Source organism: Leptopilina heterotoma, unplaced genomic scaffold (assembly GCF_015476425.1).
Source record: "Leptopilina heterotoma isolate Lh14 unplaced genomic scaffold, ASM1547642v1 Lhet_103, whole genome shotgun sequence".
Classification (NCBI taxonomy): Eukaryota; Metazoa; Arthropoda; class Insecta; order Hymenoptera; family Figitidae; genus Leptopilina; species Leptopilina heterotoma.
Genome location: NW_025110818.1, coordinates 467,886 through 491,093, shown reverse-complemented (window position 1 = coordinate 491,093; position 23,208 = coordinate 467,886). Strand labels below are relative to the sequence as shown.

The following is a 23,208-nucleotide window of genomic DNA, read 5'->3' as shown; positions in this document are numbered from 1 at the left end:
TTTACTGGTCTAGTTTATTTTTTTATAATCTTATCTAGATTAGTTTAGTCTAGCTTAGTCTGGTTTAATTTAGTTAGTCTTGTCTAGATTATTTTAGTATTGCCCAGGTTAGTTAAGTCTATTTTAGTTTTTTCTAAATTAGTTTAGTCTAGTTAGTCTGGTCTAGATTAATGTAGTCTAGTTTAGTCTTCTCTAGAATATTTTAGTCTAGCTTAGACTAGTCTAGTTAGTCTGGTCTAGATTGGTTTAGTCTAGTTTAGTCTTCTCTAGAATATTTTAGTCTAGCTTAGACTAGTCTAGTTAGTCTGGTCTAGATTAGCTTAGTCTAGTTTATTTTAGTTTTGTCTAGATTAGTTTAGTCTAGTTTATTTTTGTTTTGTCTAGATTAGTTTTGTCTAGCTAAGTCTTTTCTAATATAATCTAGTCTAGTCTATTTAGTTTACTAGTCTAGCTTAGTCTAGTTTAATCTAGCTTTGTCTAGTTTAGTCCAGTTTAGTGTAGTTTGAACCAACTGCCATGTATTAAAAAAAATCTCATTTTATTTCAATCAAAAAGCCATTCAGAATATATCCCTCTAAGGGAAATTGAAAGATGCAGATGAGGCATTATAATAACGAAATGAAACAGGTTCAGAAAAAGTGTGTCACTTCAGACACGTATATATCAACGCAAATTACACTTTAATAAACACACTAACGGTACGTGAGGTATTGAGAAAAAAAAATTGAAACATATTCACTTGTATAGAAACGTATGTGTATATAAAACTTGAAAGATTATAACTAGAAAATCGTTAACTTTTTTTTTTCTTTCTTTAAATTCACGCATCCAATGATGATGATGAGTCTATTCTAAAGATATATTTGACTATTAAAAATGATTTTCTCATTTTTTTTTCTTGACCACGATTTTACGTGTATTTGCTCACGCATTATTTTCGACATACTTTAGTCATTCATGGCAATTTATATGCTAATGCGATACTTCAACACCTCCTTTCAATAAAATTTCAGTTATCAGATTTTTATTCGCATTTATTTTTATTCATAATTATTATGATCGTAATTATTATTATTATTATTATTATTATTATTATCATTATTATTTTTTTTATTACTCAAACTATTCTTTTATTAATTATTATTAATTGCTAATTGTAAAATTGTATACAAATTCGAAAATTTCTTTTTGGTTTCAGGTGAGTGTCACTTTCATCTTGAACAAAACAGAAATATAAGCCTTCCCAAAAATCACTGTAAGTAACAAATTATATTTAACAGTAATATTAATAATTAATTACTTATTTTAAATAATCTAAATAATATTATTTAAATTATTAAAAGTTAGTAATTTATTAATTTATTAATTAATACAAATAATAATTAAGTTAATTAATTATTTAATTAATTAATAAGATACTTTATTAATTAATAACAAATAATAATTCATTCAAATAATTATTTAAAATATTAAAAATTAATTAATTAATTAGGTAATTAATTAATAATAATAGTCATAAAATTAAAAATATTAATATAATAATAATATTAATAATTAACAATGAATAATAGTTTCATAATCGATCGGAAGAGAAATGGGACTCGACAGGACGCCGAAGCACGATGCGAACTTGCCCGGAAATCCTCGAAACCTCATTAGGGGCTGAGCTCTCATTAGATTAGGTTGATATTTGCGAAGTGATGTTAATATTTCTTGTATTAAAATTAACACATATTTTTTTGTTGCAAATAGTGATTTCGAAAAAATAATTTAGCTAGGAATTTTTATAAACATTTTTCAAAATTGTGATTATTTTATATAGGAGAGTAGCAATCTAATAATAAGGTAGTTTCACACAAGAGAAAATAATTCAAAGTGATTTTTTTTCAAGTGATTGAAAGACAATAAGAAGAGGAATCACAAAATAAAAAAGGGGTAAGTCAAAAAAATATCATTATTAGTACTTCCTACGTAAAAAAAATGTTTTATTTAAATCTAAAAATCTTTCTTTAACTGCATTTATTTGAAGTAGAATTTTTTTTTAATTTAATATTATAATTAACTTTATTTTTTATAATAGAACAATTTTTTTTGTAGTAGAAATTTTTTTCCTTAAACCACGTGTTGTTATTAAGTCACGTGATTCCCTCGTAATTCTTATTCCTTGTCACAAAATACAATTTTTAGAGAATTTAATCAAGAATTTATTAAAAAGAAATATTTCAAAAGAGTAATTTTTATTTTATTTTCTTTTTTTAATAACTAAAATAAATTATCTTGTATAAAATTCGAGTGAAAAATTACTGGAAAATTTTAGAAATTATTATTTTCAATATTGGGCAATGACTTTTCAAAGTTGTAGAGAAAAGTTAATCCCATATTGTAAACAAAAAACTTTACGACCTTTGGGCATTTGTTATAAAATTTGCTTTGTGCCAAATAAAATTTCTTAGAAAGTAAAAAAAAAAAATAGAAATAAAATAAAAATTTAATTCTCATTTTTTATTATTCTATTTTATTTATTTTTTATTCTAATTTATTTCTTAAATAAAATTTTATTTGTCTTGAAATATTTCTAATTTTTTTTTTAGTTTAATTTCCAAGAAATTTTATTTGGCACAAAGCAAATTTTATAACAATGCCCAAGGTCGTATACATACAATATGGGATTAACTTTGAAAAGTCATTGCCCAATATTGAAAATAATAATTGTTAAAATTTTCCAGTAATTTTTCACTAAAATTTTATACAAGATAATTCATTTTAGAAATGAAAAATTATTTTAATAAATAATTATTATAATTTTATTTTATATGAAAAAATAGTAAAAATTTTTTGGGTTTCTATTTTTATTTACGAATTATTAATAATTGTTTTAAAAAAATAATGCAAAATAAATAGAAATAAAAAAAAATTAAATTACAATAAATAGAATTAAAAATATTCAACTGGTAATAATAAAAGTAACAAAGTAATTATAAATAATTTTTTATTCCTTGAAATAATTTTTATGAATATTAGTAAACAAAAATGGAGATAAGTAAAATTCTTTATAAATTTTTCATGTAAAATTTTATTATTTTTTATTGAGAATTATTATTTTTTTTAATTATTTTTATTTTTTCTTAAAATTCAAATGGTCATTGTTATAAAATTTTTTTTGTTCCAAACAAAGGAAATTTTTCATTTTCAACTTTTCATTTTTAATTATTATTTATTCATTATAGTAGATAAATAATTATTTCCGTTCATAAATGATAAAATAATAAGTTTCAATATTTTAGAATATTACTTAAATAATTAAAAATAAAAAAGTAAGGATTAAAAATTTTCAGAAAAGTTATTAATTATTAATCAATAAGCAAAAATCTGTAATAATTTTTATAAATTCTGTTTCTGTAAATATTATTGTTTAAAAAGTGATTTAGCAGTTTTAATTTATTTTTTAATTTTATTTATTTTTTCTCAACTTATTTTTGTTTAATTTTAGTGAAGATTAATGATTCCTTTTGCCCTTGTCTGCCTTTTCCTCAACAACAATAAAAGTACGAAGGGAAAATTGTGTCCTTCCCCCTCTCCTTCCTTAGTCGAAAATTATCTCCTTCTATACACGGAGAGAAAAATCAAGCGTTTGTAGTATGGACAGTTAAGCTTATTTCGTAAAAGAATGCACATGCGCAATATGCGTAAAACTTCTGCTGTATTTGTATAAATTTCTACGTTATCAGCATAAAAGTTCTACCTGTAACGCATGGGACGTCAGTATACTACGATTGCAAGAGATCCATGCTTTTTTAGTATATGTTTCATGCAACTGAGGTATAAAAACATGCCTCTTTAGCAGGACGTTCATACAAAATTAGCATAGGAAGTCTCCATACTACAAACGCTTGATTTTTCTCTCCGTGTACCTGAGTGAGTTTTCCCTTGTGCCACAGTTCATTGACTTCCTTCGGTGAGGCAGCTTTTCTTGATAACTTAACTAAATAATTAAATTTTGTTCAATATTTTTAATAATTGAAGCAAATTAAAACTGCCTTGAATAATTAAATTTTATTAATTAAATGTCATTATCAATTGTATAGATTCCGAAGAATTTTCCAAAGGACAGGCAATTTTCGAAGAAACTGGGAGTTTTCATTAATTTTCCAGTAGAACTTCATAAAGAATGAGTAAGTACCATAAAGTACAACAAACTTTTTATTTAATCGTTTTTTAAATAGTAAATTATTTTTTAAAATTATGTTTGTTATTTAAATTATTTTAATAATAAATTATTTTTAAATTATTATTTTTTAAAATTATCTTTGTTCTTTGAATTATTTTAATAATAAATTATTTATTTATGCTTTGGCAACTGTAATTATTAATTTTTTTTATTTGATATTAATTATTAATTATCTATTAATATTAGTGAAATAAAAAATTTATTTATAACAAATAAAAATTTTTAAAATTAAATAATTATTTCTTTTAAATAAAATTTTTCAAAATTGTATTTTATTAAAATTTTTAATTAAATTCTTTTAAATTAAATGTTTCAAAATTTTATTTTATTTAAAGCTTTAATTAAATTCTTTTCAATTATTTCTAATAAATCATTTTTTTGTAACAAATATTTTAAAAAAATTTTATGTAAAGAAATTATCTTTCTTGGAAAAAATATGAAAGTAGGAATTTATTTTAACAATTTCTAAATTTTTTTTTTGTCTAATTAACTAAAATTTTTTTGCAGAGATATATTTTATTTCTTTTTCAACAATCAATGACGAGCAAAGGAAAGAAGAGGAGGACGCAAAAATATACCAAAAAGTGACTCAAAAGTAGTGGAAAATCTATGAAAAATGTAATATTTAGCTCTCGTTGTATTATAGTTATTTTCTCTACGAGTTCTGAAAATGTTTGTTATTTAGCTAGGGATTTTGAAACCGAAAAAATTATTGTATTAGCTAGGTAATTAGCAATGTAGGTAGTTTTTAAGTATTTTAAAATAATTTTACCGCAAAAACTTCAACATCCAGCATCAACTCATAACATTATGGGGTAAGTCAAAGAAATAACATTATTTTTCTTTCCCTTATTACATCCTACACCCAGAGAAAAGTTTTATTTTAAAAAGAAAAATTCTAACTTTATTTTTCACTTACAAAATAAATTTAATTTAAACGTAACATTCAAATTAAAAACATTTGTCACTAAATGAACATGTTATTTAGTAAAAAAAATTTTATCGTAATTTTTTTTTTAATAATTATTTTATTTTATTATTTGATTTTCTTAATTCTATCTTTTTTAAAGTAACTTAGTATTTTTATATCGAGTAAATAAATCAAATTTATTGTAAATTAAAATTTATTGGAAAACAACTAAAAATTATTTGAGTAAGAAAAACAATATATAATAAAAATACAAGTTAGAATTTGAAATAGAAAATAATGTAAAATATAAAATTTGTAATAATTATAATTTATTATACACTGAAACATAAATTTATTTGATTCAAACAACGAATTACTTGTCTATTATCAAATAAATATTTCTAGAATTTGAAATAGAAATGTAAAATATAAAATTTTTAATAATTATTATTTATTATACACATTTACTTGATTTAATCAAATAATTTTTTTTCAATAATTTATAATAACAACAACAGTAGTAATAATTATAATTTATTAAATAATCAATAATTATGTCAGTTAATTTTAAAAATAATTAAATTTTAAATAGTATTTGAAGCAAATACTATTTAATTGATTCAAGTAAATTTTTATTTAATAATAGACAAGTAATTACTAACAATAAGAATCATAAATAGAAATATTAAATTAAAATAGTATGATTTAAAATTGAAAAAGAAGATTGAAAAATTTGTAGAAATTAAAAAAATACAAAAATTTAAAAATATAAATTTTTCGACAAATTCAAAATATAAACGTAATTAGTATAAAATAAAAAAAAGAAAACAAGTAAAAATTTGTACTAATTGTAAACTAAATATTTTACTATTTTTTTGTTGAAATATATGTTTCCCTTAATTCAAAAACAAAGAAAATGACATCCCTTAGCAATGTTAATTACTTGTTTTCTTTTCGTCCTTCTCTATCTTTTCTACTGCAAGGTAATAATAATAATAATAATAATTAAAATTGTTATAATCATTCTCTAAATTTCAATCAGTTGAAAATATTTGTCTTGAAAGCAAAAAGTTAATATCTAAATCAAATTTAAAAATTCTAGACAATTTTGCTAAAAATACTGTTTTAAAAAAAATCCACTTTTAACAAAAATTATTATCTGGGTGTAGGTTTATGTTTGATTAGTAGTTACTACTAATGCACCAATTACTGCGACTGTAATACTTTTATTTGATATTTTTTTAAAAAATGTAAAGCTTTACTATAATTTGAAAAAAATTTACTATAATTTGAAATAAATTTGGTTAAACCATTTCTAATTTAGTGAGACCGATTTAAAAATAATGTTTAAATTAATTCTTAATTATTTCTTACAAATGGAATATCGCAGTAATTGGTACAATTCATTGTATACCCTTACAGTAATTTCCTTTTAGTAAAAGACCTTTTTAGTTTTTTTTCTTTCAAATTAATTCGCTGGATACTATAAGAGGGAACGTAAATTTTTCTTGGCTGAAATCAGAGTCACCTGAACAAACAAAATTCAACTTTTGAATTTAAATATATTTTGAAATGCGTTTCCTCATAGGAAGTTGTATTGCGCATTCAAAATATTCAAATTCAAAAGTTGAATTTTAAAGTGTCCAGGGTACTCTGATTTCGGCCGAAAAAAATTTACGTGCCCTCTTAGGATCCAGTGACTGATCAAGTAAAATTTTTTCTTTGTAAAATGAATGCAATCATAATATTCTGTCTCAATGAACTTAAGTGCAAGATTGTTGAAAATTTAACACTCTTTGATTTTTAACTCGAATTGAATTGTTACTAGTTTCAATGCTTGGTATTTTACCATGTTATCAATTGAAGGGCTGTTTTTATACGTTTTCTTGAAATCACTCGAATAGTTAAAATATAAAACATATTATTAGTAACGCTTCAAAGACAGGAATTAGAGAAAATAGTAAAAAATGAATTGATATTTTTGTTTTATTGTAACATACATATTTACATATTTTCACTTAAATTATAAATGCACGCGAAGTTAGTATACAAAATAGAAAATATATTTTGATTAATCCTTGCACATGAGTAACTGGCTGACAATCCTCTTAGGTTATTACTCCTTTTTCCAGTTTTTTATTCACCTTCTTCTGAGTCTTCTTTCATTACTTCTTCCATTCCTGAAACAAAAAAAGGTCTTTTACTTCCTTTCGAAAGGATTAAAATTTCGAAAGATCTTTATTTTTCCAAATTAGAAAAGATTCTAATTTGGAACTTTTCTAATTTGGAAAAGTATTTCCAAATTAGAATCTTAAAATTTTACTTTACTCTCTAAGAGGAAAAGGAAGGGATAGTGGTTGCTTTCTTCTTCTTAGAGAGAAAAGTGAAGAAATGTGAGTTCTTTCCTACTATCTTTCTCTTTACTTTACTCTCTAAGAGGTTTGGAAAGGACACTGTTGCCTTCTTCTTAGACAGAAAAGTTCTCCTACTTTTCTATCCCCTCTCTTTCCTACTATCTTTCTCCATGGAGAATTGAAGTTCTCTGTTGGTGGGAGGAGAAGTAGGAAATGGAGGGAATAGGAAAAGAGGAAGTTGACGGCTTCTCTCTCTCCCTAGGGAGAAAAAGAAGTCATTTCCCAAGTGGGAGAGTTTAACGACTTTCTCTTCCACTTGGGATAAATCTCCTACTTTGGAGAAAACAAAGTCGTCCTCGAGGAGAGAGTTTCCGACTTCGATCTCCTCGAGTAGGGAAGTTGGAAATGACTGAGTCTTTCCACTTCTCAGTAGAAGTCGAAGTCAAGGAGAGAAGAACCACAACTTCGCTCCTTGAGAAAGAAAAAGAGGGGGGTGAACGTCAATTTTTTTTTCATCTCTAGAGGTCGGTATTCACAGTGACCTTCTTACCCGTTCGACTTCTTCTGGAATTGAGAAAGTCGCCATCCCCTTTCTGAGGACGACTTCTGACTTTTCTCTCTTCCTACTCAAGGAGAGTGAAGTCGACAACTTCTCTCCTTGAGGACGACTTCGTTTCCCAGGTGGGGAGAGAAAGTCGTCAAACTCTCCCCTGGGAAAGGTAAGGGGAGGAGGTAATTCTCAAGTCCTTCACTAGGGAGTCTGTGAAGGAATGACTTGGTGGAAAGACTTTCTTCGGAAAGAAGACTTGTTGCAAGTCTTTTCCACCAAAAGGAAGGGAGGGAGAACTGATGTCTGCTCTCCATTGGTCAACAGAGACTAGCCGGTCCCCCAGGGAAAGAGACGACACTTCATCTTACTCCCAAAGAGAAACTTCTACTTCGGGAGAAGAAGTTTCTCTCTACTCCCTAGAGAGTAAGAGAAGCGCGTTTTCCCTAGGGGAGACTGAGTCCCTCCAAAGGAGAGGTGACATCAGCTCTACTAGGTAGATAGAGAAGTCGGTCCCCCAGAGAAAGAAGACGACATTCTGCCTTATTCGCCAGGAGTGAAGCAATTTCTACTAATTTAGAAATTGCCCCACTGCCCAGAGAATAAGTAAAGTGCGTTTTCCCTAGGGGAGACTTAAAAGACAGAAAGGAGACTTAAAAGACAGAAAAAATAAGAAGACATGTAAAAAAGAAGATAAAAGAAAAAAGATAGTTGAGAGAATTAGTTAACCCAGCCGTTCACCAAAGAGACAGTGAACGACTGAGTTGGAAAAACTAGTCGGTCCTCCAGGGAAAGAAAACGACATTTTCGTCTTATTCGCCAGGAATAAGTCAATTTTTCTACCACTGGTGGGAGAAACTGTCCTATTCTCCAAAGAATAAGCAAAATGCGTTTTCCCTAGAGGAGACTGAAGTGAAAAAATACAAAGAGAAAGAAATAAGATGATCACTTCCTCTTATTTTCCAGGCGTAAAACAATTCCTGTCACTTCTGGAAGAAAATGTCCTACTCTAAGAGAAGTGCGTTTAAAGTTAAACGGAAATTTGATAAATTGATAAATAAAAAGGAGAAAAAAGAAGTCGTTCCCTCCAGGGAAAGACACGATCACTTCATCTTCTTCGCCAAGAGTAAAACAATTTCTGCTACTTGTGGGAGAAATTGCCTACTCCTCAGAGAATAAGCGGAAGTGCGTTTTCCCTACAAGAAACTGAGATGCAGATTAAACTGGTAAATATAGAGAAAAGTTATTTTTTTTTTGGAAAGGGGCAAAAAGGAAATTTTTCTTTTTCTAGGGAAAACCACAGTCACTTCATCTTATTCACCACAAGTGAAGCTAGATCTGCTACTGGAGGGGGAAGTTCCCCTATTCCCACAGAATAAGTGAAGTGCATTTTCCCCAGAGGAGACAGAGATGGAAATAGCACAACAGATGGAAAAAACAAAGAAGAATTAAATCTAAATCGGTAAAAATTTCACAGATTTCAATTCAGTGGAATTTCACTAATTCTCACTGAGAATCCATAGTTTTTAATGATCCATTGATAATTGATTCATCAAAGAAACCTTGTCCATTAAATTGAAATCTGGGAAGTTTTCACCGATTCAGATTTAGAGTGTGAGAATGGAATTTTGAAAACTAAAAAATGACTTTAAAGAATGAAGTAAGAGAAAAGATATTGTAAGAATTATGTAGAAAATTATGTGAAGAAAGAATAAAGAGAGAAAAATAAAATATTTGTATTTGTTTTACTTACCCCTCTGCATTTCAGGTGATGGCCCTCCTCTTCAGAACGAAGAATGTTGCTAGAAATGACGCTGTAACTGGAAAAATAAATATTTCAAATTAATTTTCACGTAAATAAATTAAATATAATTTTTCATAAAAATAGAAATTTAAATATTTTGCAACTAAATTATTTAAGCAGTATTATTTTTATTTACATTTTTTCACATTTTTCTTTTTAATTTCTATAAATTTTTAAATTTTACTTTTTCAGTTTGAATTCCTACTATTTAATTTAAAAATTTTTATATATAGGGGAGGGTGGTCCCATACCGACCCCCTAAAGTGCAAAGACTAAAAAATGTGCCAAAAATGTGTTTCTTTGTCTTCTTTAAAATTTTTTTGAGTAAAGGAACTATTTTTCAATGTTTTTTGACGATTGCCGAGGTTTCTGATTGTCATTAATAAAAGATCTAAAAGAAAAAGCGAAAATTTACGTTTTTAACTTTTTCAAAATGGGTGGTCCGAAACCGACCCCCCATTTTTTTCGGGGAAAATCTCAAGAATAATCAAGATATCAAATTCTGATAGTAATTAAAATAAAATTCAACAGTCTGTAATAAACTGTTAAATTATTTTGACTTCATTTAAATACATTTTTTAACTTTTTTCTGAACAAAAAGGTAAATAAATGAATCATTAGTAACTTTACTTTGAGATTATTTATGTCTTTAAGTTATGTTGACATAATTAAACTTGAATTAATATTATTACTTTATTTAAATAAATTTTAAGGCCTTTTTTAAAATGATAATAAATATAAATTGTTAAACAGTGTCTAAATTTCCAATATAATAGCAGCAATGGTTTTGCCTGTTTTAATTTTCGCCCTATTTCTAGTAAAATATATACGAATTTTGTTATTAATTCTTTTTCGTTTTCGTACTTAACTGCTCCCAAAGATGTCGAAAAGTACAAGTTTTCTTAATTCATATCGCCTTGTCAAGAACATTTCACAACCGACAATGAATAAAATATTTAACCAAAAGAGAATTAAAGTTAAGTAATAAGTGCTGTGATTGTTAGTAAAATATTTCATAAATTCCTAAAAAATAAAAGTAAATATGCAAAACCTATCATCCCTTCATGTGAACAATAAGGAAGAAGAGAATAAACAATTACAATGTAAAAATATGGGGGTCGGGTTGGGACCACCCCTTGGGGGTCGGTTTCGGACCACCCCCACTATTTTCACAAAATGTTTTGCCAATCACTTATATCAATGGAATCAATTTAATTTGAATGTTGTGCGTTGAAGTTAAGGTCATACACAATCAAAATTAATTTCGTAAAAATTTTCCTGTATTCAAAAAACACTGTTAGCTCGAATTCCGTATAGGTCAAAAATTAATTTAAACAATGCTAAAATCTAATATTGCTTGAATCTTCAAAATGAAATTAAACGCATTGATAAAACCTCCCCGAATTATTACAAATTTTATAGTTTATAGTTTATATTTTTATTTCTAACTAGCGACATATACCTCACTCGCTAACGCTCGTTCGGTTGTATTTAAACTTATTTGTTTTTACTTATTTATTTTTATTTATTTGAACAAAGTAAATATTTACTGGACATAAATATTTTAATTTATAGTATCAAATAAATAGTTATTTGAACCAAATACAAATTACTTAAGTCAATTAAATATAATAATTTGATCTAATAAATATTCCTTTAAATCAATTATGAAACTTACTTGATTCAATAATGCATAGTTTTTAATTAAAATAAATATTTATTTGCATTAATAAAATAATTTTTTTGAAATAACTAAACTTAGAAGGTTAGGTTTTAAATGTTAGCCTGATTCTCTGGATAATTAGTAAGAAAAGGGCGAAGATACGTATATTCTTTTTTTACTAACAGTTTGTGTTTTTTTTATCTTTTAAACAATTGCTCTTATCGCATTGAAAAGCTTTAAACACAAATTGTTATATAGGGGAGCGTGGGGGAATTGGAGCCCTTTAAGGTAAATTATTAAAAAAACCAGCTTATCTTTATAATAATACATTGTTTTCGTCATTTTCTACTCATTTCGTTATTCATCTTTAATTATGTTTAATTAGAAACTTAAAAAGAGAAAGTAAATTGAAAAAAAAATTTTTCAAAAAATACATTTTTTGCCATCACCCAATTTGTGGGGTATTGGGAGCTTTCACTTGAAATTTAAAAAATTTCTATTTTTTAGTAATATTTTTTGTTTTATAATAGAAAAAGTGTTAATACTTAGAATGAAGACAAAACTTTAGACTTAGAATAAACTTTTTCCTGAATTTTAATTGAATAAAAAATTTTTGAAAAAAATTTTATTTTTTATTTTTTCCACGAAAAATTATTTTTTAATTAAAAGTTTTTTCATAAGGTGATATCTTTTATAATTTTGAAAGAAATAACGAAAGCCGTAACATAGTAACGAAGATTCTTTGGGCTGACACTGATTCTCCTATTACCCCACAGAATTCTTACAGGCCAAAATTTGAATAAAAAAAATATATGTAAACAAATTTTATTATTATCTCGATTTTTATACAAGTATACATATCTACACATAGGGCAGTTCCCTACGAAAAGCAAATGGTGGATCACCGATTTTTCTTAAAGTTTGTAATTTTGTAGTACTTGGGGTACTAAATAACTGTGCCAAACAGTTTTGCAAAAAAAAATTTTTTTTGCAAGATTTTTAGATTTGAAAAATCGGAAAATGAAAAAAATGACTTTTTTGAGAATTTTTATTACGAAAACTATTGATTCTACAAGAAAAAGTTATTTATTCAAAATTGTAGAGAAAATGTCAATCTTTTATAATATTTAAAAAAAAGTTAAGAAAAATTAATTTTTCAATACTTTGTTTAAACAATAATTTTTTATTGTTAAAAAAAAGAGCAAAGGACATCATGGAATATTCTAGAAAAATAATTTTCTCAAAATTTGAACCTTCCTTAATAAGTGGTTAAATTTTTAAAGAAGTGATTTTTGGTGTTTTTGAGAAAAAAATTTTTGAAGTTTGCGCTACGAGTTTTTGTGCGTTGCGCTAACTAAGCAGCGCCTATATCAGTGTATTTTAAAAGATAATATGACCTTTACTGCTCGCCTCTAATACATTTAATAATTATATACGTATATATATTATTATTATAAACAGTTTAACAATATATTTTTAACTTTTTTATAAACATTATTTTCCTTTTTTAACCCATTAATACCCATAAGCACAGGAACGCAGGTATAAAAAGTAACTATTGGGATCCTGGCATAGGGTCTAATAATAATTTTTAACGTTAAAAATTAAAAAAAATTTTTTTTTAACAATTTGTTATAAACAAATGAAGAAAAATTAATTTTCATAAAAAACTGATAGCGCCATTCGATTCGACGCAAAAAACTACTACGAGAACGTATATTACATAATTTAAGAAAAAAGACATATTGTTGTAAAAATGTTATAAACAATTAGCCTGCATTTATACTGTACGAGATAGAATATATAGATCCTTCTATCTCATACAGTATAAATGCAGGCTAATTGTTTATAACATTTTTGCAACAATATTTCCTTTTTTGAAAATTATGTAATATACGTTCTCGTAGTAGTTTTTTGCGTCGAATCGAATGGCGCTATCAGTTTTTTATGAAAAATAATTTTTCTTCATTTGTTTATAACAAATTGTTTAAAATAATTTTTTTTTAATTTTTAACGTTAAAAATTATTATTAGATCCTATGCCAGGATCCCAATAGTTACTTTTTATACCTGCGTTCCTGTGCTTATGGGTATTAATGGGTTAAAAAAGGAAAATAATGTTTATAAAAAAGTTAAAAATATATTGTTAAACTGTTTATAATAATAATATATATACGTATATAATTATTAAATGTATTAGAGGCGAGCAGTAAAGGTCATATTATCTTTTAAAATACACTGATATAGGCGCTGCTTAGTTAGCGCAACGCACAAAAACTCGTAGCGCAAACTTCAAAAATTTTTTTCTCAAAAACACCAAAAATCACTTCTTTAAAAATTTAACCACTTATTAAGGAAGGTTCAAATTTTGAGAAAATTATTTTTCTAGAATATTCCATGATGTCCTTTGCTCTTTTTTTAACAATAAAAAATTATTGTTTAAACAAAGTATTGAAAAATTAATTTTTCTTAACTTTTTTTTAAATATTATAAAAGATTGACATTTTCTCTACAATTTTGAATAAATGACTTTTTCTTGTAGAATCAATAGTTTTCGAAATAAAAATTCTCAAAAAAAGTCATTTTTTTCAGTTTCCGATTTTTCAAATCTAAATATCTTGCAAAAAAAATTTTTTTTTGCAAAACTGTTTGGCACAGTTATTTAGTACCCCAAGTACTACAAAATTACAAACTTTAAGAAAAATCGGTGATCCACCATTTGCTTTTCGTATGGAGCTGCCCCATATTCACCTATAATATAATGAAAAAACAGAACTAAATAATACGATTTTAACTACTTATGGTGATGTTTAGAAATATTTTGCATTTTACAACGAAAACTCAAAAAATACATTTTCCCTTGTCTTTACTAAAAATTTGTCAAGAATGTAATCGTTTGTTTTGTAATGATATAAACAAAGGTTGTTTAAGATTTTCTAGACATCGCAGCGAATTTTAAGGCTTTTAAGTACGTGAAATTTAAAAGCTCCCATTACCCCACGCCCCCTACACAAAAAATAAAAAAGATATTTCAAAAATAAAATTTGCATATCTTTTAGTACTTTTGACAGATTTTCCCCTAAATTTTTTTTTTAAAACCAGCCAATATCGTAGGTTTTAACTTGTCCAAAATGTGAATCATCTTAAAATGCTTTATGGGGCGTTCAATGGCTCTATGAACCGATGAAATTTTGGTTTTGCTTATACCCAAGCAGCACGGAATATAACCTTAAAATGAAGGGAATACTACATTTCATATTCGGAATATTCTAGGGATCTTAAAGTAATATTAAAATGTCCGCCCCACAGAAATATTCCAAAAATAACATTGAGGCAATGTTCCACCGTAATATTAATGGAATATTCCAAGGTAATGTTGAATGAATATTAAGGAGGATAGGTTCACGACGGTAGTCAAGATAACTATTTTTTTTTAAATGTTCAAATATGAAATAAATTTTAATATGTAAATTAAAAGATCATTTTTTAAAATAATGTTGTGTACATTATTATGTAAAAATCTGTAAATAATTAAAATTTTAAGAAAAAACAGTAATATTTTGAAGAACGTAGTGCTTTGCAGTTAGAGATCTGGCAACATGACATGAACAGCTGATGCGAGCGCATGCGAATTAGTGTTGTTTTGGTCAGTTTTGGTTAACTTTCGTTATGGAGAATAGTTTTTCTTTAGTTTGACAATTTAATAAATTGTTTTTTTTTCACTTTTTGAAATAGTGTATTTTTCAGTACTCAGCTTTATTTGAATTACCGCGCTACTCCGCTTCTCCCACCGCTCTCAACAGTTGCGATGTTGCCACGCACTCCGCGTCACTCACGTCAAAAAAAAAATTACAAGTAACTTTAAGTTTTGGATAAATAATACTCTGCAACTAAACGGTCAATTTCGTTCTCTTTGAAGTATTATGTTCCTTAAACATTGAATTAATTTTGCTTTAATTTTGAGTTGAATCTCTCCGCTGTGTCAAAAGTTATTAAACAAGTTGTTATTTTTTTTTCATTTTTTTTTTGCGGCCATTAGCTCAATGCTAAATACTGAGAAAAATAGTAAACTTTGGCCGTCAATATCTCGAAAACTATACGGTCAAATTGGCTCAGATTTAACAATAATATGCATTAATATGTCATTTAATTTTGCTGCAAATTTCAAACGAATCTCTATGATTCATGATTTTGAACTAACCTCCTTAAGGGAATATTCCCTGGAAATATTCAAAAATTTCATACTTTGAAAAAATTTGACTTTTTTTCTCTTTATCTTCTTTCTTTAGTAAAAACGATTTTCAATGGTGTTTTCAACATACACTGCAAGCCCGATCAGCGGTCAGCTCCGGGAGTGCTTGACCGCTGATCGGGCGTAAACATATTGGACCGTACGAACTGTTTTGTGATGGGTTACCATTACTTGACTACTGAATTTTTTTTTAAGGGGCCAGAGCGTCTTTAATGTATACGCTACTGCCACAACTTTTCGACTCCCTCTTTGCCCCTCGCTCGCACCATCTACAAACGACGTAAACAAGTGACCACTGATCGGGTGACCGCTGATCGGGCTTGCAGTGTATTTAATATTATCTGGGAACATTCCCTCAACATCACCCTGGAATATTCCATAATATTACGGTGGAACATTTCTTCAACATTATCCTGGAATATTACTTCGATATAACCGTGGAACATTCCCTAAATGTTATCTTGGAATATTCCTGTGCAGCGGACATTTTAATATTACTTTAAGATCTCTGGAACATTCCACTGGAATATTCCGAATATGAAATGCAATATTCCCTTCAATTTAAGGTTATATTCTGTGATACTTGGGTACTTTGTAATTTGATAGTGTTTAGGGTCCTAAATAAGTGTGCCAAAAAGTTTTACAAAATTTTTAATATTTTGCAAGGTGAATTTGTTTGACAGGGGGAGGGGGGGGTATAAAATCCCGAAAAATTGCGTGACATCATTTGTGAACGCTCTTCAATCAAATAATTTCAACACTTTTTTCAGGAATTTTTATCTCGTAAACTATATAAAAATGCTGTTTCATTAATTTTGTTGGGAAATGTTTTTTTGAAATTTTTACTGCATTATTCTTACGCACGTCACCGTCACCAATATTGTTACAATATATATTGTAACAATATTGTTACGACAAAGTCTAGACTTTGGGTTTTTGCAAGTCTAGACAATATAGTTGTATAATAATATAAATTTTTCTTTCTAAACCAGAGTTTGAACATTTACAAAAAAACCTAATAGTGGTTAGAAAATGTAAAAAATTATTAATATTTATAAAAATATAAATTATTTTATTTAAAATCATTGTGTAATAAGACAAAAATTATGAAGTGACATTTTAAAAAATTGTCATTGTACATTATACGAAATGTTATTTTTACGTATTCTCTTACTAAATCTTTCATTTTCGTCCGCTATCCTGGATTCGCCATTTTGTAATTTTAAAAAGTGACTTTGGATTCATAATCAGTGGAATTTTACTAAAAATTAGTTGAAAAGTACTAAAATATCAGTCATTCTTCACTGATTGTTATTTTATTGTAATTTATTTATTATTGTAAATTTCTGTCTAACAAATAATTTTACTAAAAGTCAGTTGAAAATTACACTTACAGAAATATAAGTCATCTTTCACTGATTATTCATTTAAAAAATTATTGTTGATTTCTGTCAAACAAATAAATAAGTAAATACACAAGTAAATAAATAAGTTCCCTTACAACACAGACAGCGCAGTATTAGCGACTGAGGTATTTATGTATATTTAAAAAAATTTCAACACACACTAAGTGCATCAACGAACCTTAAAAAATTCAACAATTTATATTATCAATTGTTTATTAACCCTTAAACCGCACACTGCCGAATCCATCCTTAAACCGCACACTGGGTGTGCGACACCCAGGGACTTTTAAGTGTGTTTTCCAAGCTGGAATAGGATATTTTCTTTTGGAAAAATGATCTTATTATTTAATTTTAATAATTAAAAAAGAAATTTTTTAAACTACTGAAATTACCTCAAACCGAAAATTAGGTGTCAGCAACTTATAAATTTTTCGCTTTCAACTTCATAAAGTTTTCAAATACGCAAAGATACATGGGAGACAAATATTACTCACGGAACATAAACTTAAGTACAAAATGTACCGTCCAATAGCGACACATGTTTAATTTTTGCAAATATAAACGATATATTGGTGTAAAAAGCAGGAATATGGGTGTCGCACACCCAGGGTGCGGTTTCAGGGTTAAATCTATATATGTGATTTGTGTATATGTAGGAGTTTATATCTGCATATGAGTACATGTTTATGTACTCATTTGTTTAATTATGTACATGTGATTAGTGTCTATGTGTAAGTATACATGTGTGGGTGTTTTGCGCGCATGTTAGATGTTCATAGAACACTACTGCGCATGCCTAATATTCATAGAACACTACTGCGCATGACTGATATTCATAGAACACTACTGCGCATGCGTAACATTGACACAATACTACTGCGCATGCGTAACATTTACAGAACACTACTGCGCATGCGTAACATTGACACAACACTACTGCGCATGTGTAACATTGACACAACACTACTGCGCATGCGTAACATTGACACAACACTACTGCGCATGTGTAACATTGACAGAACACTACTGCGCATGCGTAACATTTACAGAACACTACTGCGCATGCGTAACATTGACACAACACTACTGCGCATGCGTAACATTGACACAACACTACTGCGCATGCCTAACATTGACACAACACTACTGCGCATGCCTGACAGTGACAGAACACTACTGCGCATGCCTAACATTGATACAACACTTCTGCGCATGCCTAACATTGACACAACACTACTGCGCATGCCTAACATTGACACAACACTACTGCGCATGCCTGACATTGATATAACACTACTGCGCATGCCTGACATTGATATAACACTACTGCGCATGCGTGATTTGTGAATTTGTATACATTTGTGTTAATATTGTTTTTAAAAGATATATACATATATATACGGCTAGGGTCGGTCGGTCGGTCGGTCGGTCGGTCGTTCTTCAACTTAATATAATAGAGGATTCTAACTTTATTTTTAATATATATTGTTTCCATACTCAAATAATTTTTATTAATTTTCCATTAAATTTTAAATTACAATAAATATGATTTAGTTACTCGAAATTAAAATACAAGTTACTTTAAAAGAGACAGAATTAAGAAAGAAGGGAAAAAATAAAATAATTATTAAAATATAAAATTAAGAAGATAAAATTTTCTTTCATGTTCTTTTAGTGACAAATATTTTCTATTTGCATTTTTTATTTAAATTAATTTATTTTTTAAGTAAAAAATAAAGTTAGAATTTTTTTTTAATAAATAAAACTTTTTTCTGGGTGTAGGATATAATAAGGGAAAGAAAAATAATGTTATTATTTTGACTCACCTCATAAGTTTACGAGTTGATGCTGGATGTTGAAGTCTCTTGCGTTAAAATCGTCCATTGCTAATTTCCTAGCTAATACAATAATTATTTTTTTGGTTTAAAAATCTCTAGCTAAATAACAAACATTTTTAGAACTCGTAGAGAAAATACCTAATACAACGAGAACTAAATAATTCATTTTTCATAGATTTTCCACTACTTTTGAGTCACTTTTCGGTGTATTTTTGCGTCCTCCTCTTTTCTTTGCTCGCCATTGATTGTTGAGAAAGATATAAAATATATCTCTGCAAAAAAATATTGGTTAATTAGACAAGAAAAAATTTAGAAATTGTTAAAATAAATTCCTACTTTTATATTTGTTTTCCAAGAAAAATTATTTCTTTACATAAAAAAAATTTTTAATATCTGTTACAAAGAAATGATTGATTAGAAATAATTAAAAAAACTTTAATTAAAATTGTAAATAAAATAAAATTTTGTAAAATTTAATTTAAAAGAATTTAATTAAAAATTTAAATAAAATACTATTTTGAAAAAGTTTGTTTAAAAGAAATAATTATTTAGTTTTTAAAATTTTTATTTGATATAAATAAATTTTTTATTTCACTAATATTAATAGATAATTAATAATAGATTCAGGAATCTTCAAGAATTACTGGATAATCATATTTATTTAAATAATTCGTCATTCACGACTTTTCGATATAGATAATTAATAAATGATATCAAATAAAAAAAAATTATTAATTACAGTTGCCAAAGCATAAATAATTAATTCATTGTTAAAATAATTTAAATATAACAAAGATAATTTAAAAAAATAATAATATAAAAATGATTTATTATTAAAATAATTCAAATAACAAAGATAATTTTTAAAAAATAATATAAAAATAATTTATTATTAAAAAACGATTAAAAAAAAGGTTGTTGTACTTTATGGTACTTACTCATTCTTTATGAAGTTCTACCGGAAAATTAATGAAAACTCCAGTTTCTTCGAAAATTGTCTCTCCTTTGGAAAATTCTTCAGAATCTATATTAATTGATAATAATAGTTAATTATTAGAGGCACTTTTAATTTGCTCAAATTATTAAAAATATTAAACAAAATTCAATTAATTAGTTATATTATCAACTAGCTGCCTCACCGAAAGAAGTCAATGAACTGCGGCATAATGGAAAACTTAATCGGGTAGAAGGAGAAAATCATCCACGAAGGAAGGAGGAGAGGGGGAAAGGGTACAATTTTCCTTTCGTACTTTTATTGTCGGTGAAGAAAAGTTAGACAAGGACAGAAGGAAAACAAATTTTACTAACAATGCCCAGAGGTCATTCTCTTTCTTGTTTACATTGACTTCTCTTTCTAATCCTCAACATTATTGAAAAATTATTGTCGACTAAATATTCAAATAATTTCTAAAATTTTCAGTTAATTTTCACTACTTTTTTAAAAAATAAATTTATTTATTAATTGCTGGTTAATAAATTGTTTTAAAAAATATTGAATTCTTTTTTATTTTTAATTATTTAATTACTATTTTAATATTCAATTTTATTAATACATATTAGTTAATATCTATCTATTATAATAAACATTGATTGCTAATAATAATTATTATAAATGCAAAAATATAAATTAAATTTTTTCTGTATCAATTATTTTTATTGGTAAATTAAAATAGAACTGTAGAAAAATTTTTACTAATTCTTCAAATAAATTTTACTTAGTGGAAAAAATTAATATTTCAACATATAATCACGTAATTTTATAATCATAAAGTGATGTGAAAAATTTTTTATACTAAAAAATGCTTTATCATGAAAAAAATGAATTTAATTTTTCATAATTTTATATTTAAGAGAATTTTTACTTTTTAAATAAAAAATAGCAGTTGAGGTCATGTAATTCAGTGGTAACGTGTTTCAATAGTAAAATATGTGGACCACGTGGTCACTAATGGAACGATTTTTTAGATTCAAATAAAACATTCTTTTTGCATAATTAAGTAATAAAGAGTACTGTATAATTAATATTTTTTTGACTTACCCCTTTAGTTCGTGTGTGTCCTTTTTCCTTATCGCTCTAAATTTGAAGGTTCTGGGCATGTCTGCGTCATTTCCCGGTACTTTGAGTAATGTTCCCTCTCCGATGTCTCATGAAGAACTGTGAGATGATGCGTCACTGCAAACAAAATTTTTGAGTTAATTAGACAAAAGAACAAATTTTGAATACATAATAAAATATTAATAATAAAATTTTTAAAAATTTCTAATTCAAAACATTTTTTTTTCTTAAATAATTTTTTACAATTTTCTTCCAATTTTATATTGAATTTTTCTTTATTTTCAATTCTTACTAACTTTATTTTTAAGTAAAAAATGTAATGAAAATTTTTTTTAAATTTTATTTTCTAAAATTAAAAATAAAATATATTAACAATAAAATCTTATTTCTATAATAGAATTATTGTAGTTTATTATTACCTAGAACTTAAGGTCAAAATAGAGCCTGGTTACACCACAGAGGGTAAAGTAAGAAGAGAGTAAATTAAGTTGTGGAAACAGAGGAAAAGTTAAATTTGCGCCTGCGCAGTAGTTTTCAATCGTGAAATACTGTACTGCGCAGACGCGAATTTAACTATTCCTCTACTTCCGCAGCTCAATTTACTCCTTTCACTTCTTACTCATAATCAATTTTACTTACTCTCAGTTTAATTCTCACACTAATTTTTCTCATTCTATTTTTTTTATTAATTTTTTTTTTTAATTTTATTTTTATTATAATTATTTTTTTATTAATTATTTTTTTATTAATTAATTTTATTTTATTAATTATTTTTTTATTAATTCTAAAATAATAAATAAAAAAAGTTTTTTCTTTTACAGAAAAAAACGAAATTAGGGTAAAAATAAGACAAACATAACCATAAAATAAGTTGCTTTTTAGGTACCCTTCTTCGGAACGCGATACATTAACGAAAATAATTATTTAATGAAAATGAACTCTTAAGAACCAAGTGTTACAAATTTCCAATCAAACTTTATGTCAAGTGAAGTCAATTTCAAGAGCCAAAGTACAAATCACAAAAAAGTAATGAGAAACATATACATTCAAAGAAAGTAAAACAATTCGTCCTGGTCCAAAGATTTTCGAATGTAAAATAATGTTTCTAATTATTTATTCTTACTTTTCTTTATTATTTACATTTATTTATGATAATATTTAATTCAATATAATATTTATTTTAATGCATTGTTATTATTCAATTAATTATTTACAGAAATAACAAAATTATTTAATTAATAATTATTATTAAGACAAATAATTTTAGATTTATGTGTGGATGGACCCTTAGCGTCTTCCGAGAAAAGTCCGCGTATGCGCACCATATTATTTTTAATTTTTAGCATTTTTAATTAATCATCATTATGCAATAATTTATTATTTTCAATTTTTTTTTCTTAATTACAAACCTAATAATTAATAATTTAATTCAGCAATATAATAATTAACAATTAATTAATAATTTTAGTTTAAAATATCTTAAACCAAATAGTTTGAAATTTTTTAATATTTAAGACATTTGAAATTCTCTACATTACCAACTGAAGTAAAAAGTCAAAACGGCCATATTGGACCCGCCATTTTGAATTTTTCAAATCTAATCCAAAATAAGTTGTTTCTCGTTCTTCGCAGCGAAACAAAAACGACAAAAAATTGAAAATTCAATATAATTTAAATTTAAACTTTAAAAATAAATTTTGTTAAGACAATTTCGAGAAAAAAATTGAAGTAACGGAAAATTTTACTAAATAAAAAATACTTTTTTGGAAAGAAAGAAGGAGGAAAAAATTCTTTTGAATAAAATTCGACTAATTAACAACAACAAAAATTAAATTTTCAAAAATCTACAATTTTCACACGTGTTTCAATTATTATAAATAGTATTTCACATTCACCTAATAGTTATACGTCCATTTCTCTTCTTCTCAACAATGTGAATAATCACATTATACGCACGGCGACTGAAAGACAAAACGCAAAGTATAGAAAGAGAGAGAGAGAAAGAGTGAGCAAAGGATATCTCTTCAAAAGAAGAAAGAAGAAAAGATTTTTTTTTTTTTGAAGATGGAGGAAGGAAGAACACGAGGTGGAAGAATATTATCGGGAATAAGAGAATAAAACCTTGGTACGCGGAGAAAGAGAGAAAGGTCC

General features: G+C 26.4%; 1 protein-coding gene and 2 long non-coding RNA genes across 4 annotated transcripts in view; 2 read left to right on the top strand and 1 right to left on the bottom strand.

The window, feature by feature from the left end:
• The window catches only part of LOC122501268, a 162,740-nt gene that overhangs the window by 70,150 nt on the left and 69,382 nt on the right, over positions 1–23,208 (top strand). The gene's annotated exons all lie outside the window — the stretch shown is intronic.
• Positions 1,487–9,774, top strand: LOC122501219. The gene is made up of 5 exons (XR_006301551.1): positions 1,487–1,935; positions 4,086–4,172; positions 4,736–5,043; positions 9,006–9,265; positions 9,331–9,774. It is a non-coding gene; the product is annotated as an uncharacterized LOC122501219 (long non-coding RNA).
• LOC122501212 lies at positions 6,251–23,072 on the bottom strand. 2 transcript variants are annotated; one of them, XR_006301550.1, is made up of 6 exons: positions 22,953–23,072; positions 21,040–21,174; positions 19,940–20,025; positions 18,990–19,273; positions 9,793–9,859; positions 6,251–7,318 (listed from the first exon to the last, which is right to left on the bottom strand). It is a non-coding gene; the product is annotated as an uncharacterized LOC122501212 (long non-coding RNA). The 2 variants fall into 2 exon arrangements; XR_006301549.1 differs by lacking the exon at positions 22,953–23,072 and adding an exon at positions 21,477–21,619.